Genomic DNA, 2,881 nt, shown 5'->3' on the forward strand with positions numbered 1-2,881 from the left:
GGGTCTGTCAGGGTCAGGCACCATCTTGGCTTGATGTGGTCAAGGCTGGCAATGAGGTTGATCAACTTGGCATGTTTCTGATGATGACAGCTGCAAATCATCCCTTTGAGGTGTCTATCAGTGTGAATGGGAGAGCAGTCAACGTCGCAGTGGATACCGAGGTGTCAACGAGTTTCATGATGAAGTAGACCTGGTGTTGTGTGGGTTGTCCGGTGTTAGTCTCAGCACACACTTTCTATGTATACTCCACATAATCATCATATATATTATATATTTATTTTTTAATGCACAGCACAACACCATTGTTGTCCGAGTGCACGGAATGGAGGGTGAGCACACACATAGAATGCAAAGGATATATAAAACAAGACATTCACCAACCATGGCGGTTTAATGGTTACAGAGTTCACTCTGAGTCTGGGAGGGAGGTCGGTGGTTCGAACGAACCCAGTGAGTCACAGCAAAGACTTGAAAGATGGTCCGGGCTCCTTTCTTGTTTGATGCTCAGAATTTAAAAAGGAGAGAGCACAGACAAAGGACCATCGGGTGGGAATAATAGCGCAGGTGTTGAAGTTCCTTGAAGGGAACCTGTTATTATTCATATGCAAAAACACATCGTAGTCAACAGGATTCGAACCAGTGCAGGGAGACCCAATGGATTTCTCGTCCATCACCTTAACCACTCGGCCACGACTACAAGATGTGTATTACCTGACGGCATCGCTCACCTTGCCATTCGTTTTGAACACCATTGATGGCTTGCAGCCCTTTTTTGTCATTTGGGGCAGAATATATTTATTACATAAAAGGAAGGGGCGGGGCGAAAATCTGAAGGAGAAAGCAGGAGTGTCTGTCTGTCTGTCCATCCAAACCCGAACGACTCCCTCAGTTTTGGGGGTTGCCCCGCCAAACCTTCTGTGGAACGTTTTGGGTCCCAGTGGATGTCCGAAGGTGCTTGGGAGTTTTCAGAAGACCCTCAATACAATGATGATTTTTAGTTTCGATCCCCACAAATCTGATACCGATCCGGATGTGATGTCATCATGGTGTTTATATTTGTTTTCCTCACGAGTATTTGTTGTGGTATTGTTAGCACAATGAGGACACACAAAGAGAATCAAACGCCATTTCGTCCATCAAAGCAGGCCTCACTTGGCGAAGACAACAGCGGCTTCATTCGGTCGGACACGATACTACACGACTCCCTCCTCAAATCACATAATCACCCAAATACTCGGGTCACACAACACGTCTGGAAGAAACATGTGCACATTGAGCAACAGACATGACCGGCGACGGCGGGACCTTGGAAACGGGTGACGGCGCCTCTCCAGATACCAAACCTGGTGCAGCCGAAACCGGAGGAAAATCCAAAATACTGTCCCCGACCTGAACATCAGGATCCACAGACAGAGGGACAGGAGGTCAGGACGTCGTCACGGGCACGTCGATGGATGAGGACACATCGAATGGCAGAACGGAATCGGTTGCGTATGAATGATCATAGCTGCGAGCCAACAATTGATTCACAAGATGTTTCCACGAAAGACTGGCCGAAGTACGAACAAGGTCGTCAACCCATCTGAATACTCGGATCACAGTCGCCGGTCCTGATTTCTGTCGGTGCAAAAAGTCTCGTGTGAAAACTACCTCGTCGACCGTCAACGTCAAGTCATCACAAAGACGATCCATTGCTTTCTGCCACATTGCCAGAGCTGAAGCCTCACTGAAACAAAGATGGGTATACCGGTACATACCCTGATACATATTTACCGGAAGGAGGTGACGATCCTCTGGAATGATCCAAGAAGGAATTCGGCATCGCGCAAGTCCAACTTCGTGAAATTCCGACTCCCCGCCAACTTCGAGCATATGAGGTGTGTGTATGTTTTTATGTATATATATATATATATATATATATATATATATATATATATATATATATATATATATATATATATATATATATATATGTATACAACAAAAACGAGGTGTGTTCAAAAAGTATCCAACCTTAATTTTTCGTGCGTAAACAAATGAAGCGAGGGAGGCGTGGTTTGGTGCACGTATGTAGGCAATCCTAATTCGTATGCATGAATATTTTCCCGCCTGCAGAAGCTGTAAGTCGCCGACAGACCGCCGATGAGTGAGGAAGTGAAAGTGAGCACCGTCGGATTTTCGTTTTTGACAAAATGACGGATCACTGTGGTCTCATCGCTAGTGATTGCTGTGTTGAAGAAGTTGGGATCGCTGTTCACAGTCTCCAGCATGTCCTGTGCGATCTCCAAACGGAGTTGCTTCTGCTCGAATGTTAGCAGCTTTGGCATGAACTTCGCTGAGATTCTCCTTAAGACCAAATCCTCAGTCACAATGGAATGAACCGATCCAATGCTGACGCCCGCCTCGTCTCCAAGTTCTCTGATCGTGATTCGACGATCCTGCATCAGCAGGGTCCTCACTTGGTCAATGACGATCTCATTTCGGGATGTTGAGGGCCTACCAGAATGTGCTTCACTTTCCACTGATGTGCGACCATCTTTGAAGCGGTTGTACCACTCTTTTATCTGTGTGGTGCCCATTGCTTCGTTCCCGAAGGCCTGTTGAATCTTGCGGATCGTTTCCACTTGGGAATCGCCAAGCTTTACACAAAATTTGATGCAGTGGCGTTGTTCAAGTTTTTCCGTCATTTTGTCAAAAACGAAAATCCAACGGCGCTCACTTACACTTCCTCACTCATCGGAGGTCTGTCGGCGACTGACAGCTTCTGCAGGCGGGAAAATATTCACACATCCGGATTAGGATCGCAGACATAAGTGCACCAAACCACGCCTCCCCAGCTTCACTTATTTACGCAAGAAAAATTAAGGTTGGATACTTTTTG

The 2,881-nt window shown here is 46.3% G+C and overlaps 1 non-coding gene across 1 annotated transcript; it reads right to left on the reverse strand.

The window, feature by feature from the left end:
* Positions 1–616: 616 nt before the first annotated feature.
* On the reverse strand, positions 617–697 carry TRNAS-AGA (transfer RNA serine (anticodon AGA)). The gene has a single exon. It is a non-coding gene; the product is annotated as a tRNA-Ser (tRNA).
* Between the last annotated feature and the right edge of the window lie 2,184 nt (positions 698–2,881).

This window comes from Eptatretus burgeri, chromosome 18 (assembly GCF_056783735.1).
Source record: "Eptatretus burgeri isolate ZD-2024b chromosome 18, Ebu_testis_v1, whole genome shotgun sequence".
Lineage (NCBI taxonomy): Eukaryota > Metazoa > Chordata > Myxini > Myxiniformes > Myxinidae > Eptatretus > Eptatretus burgeri.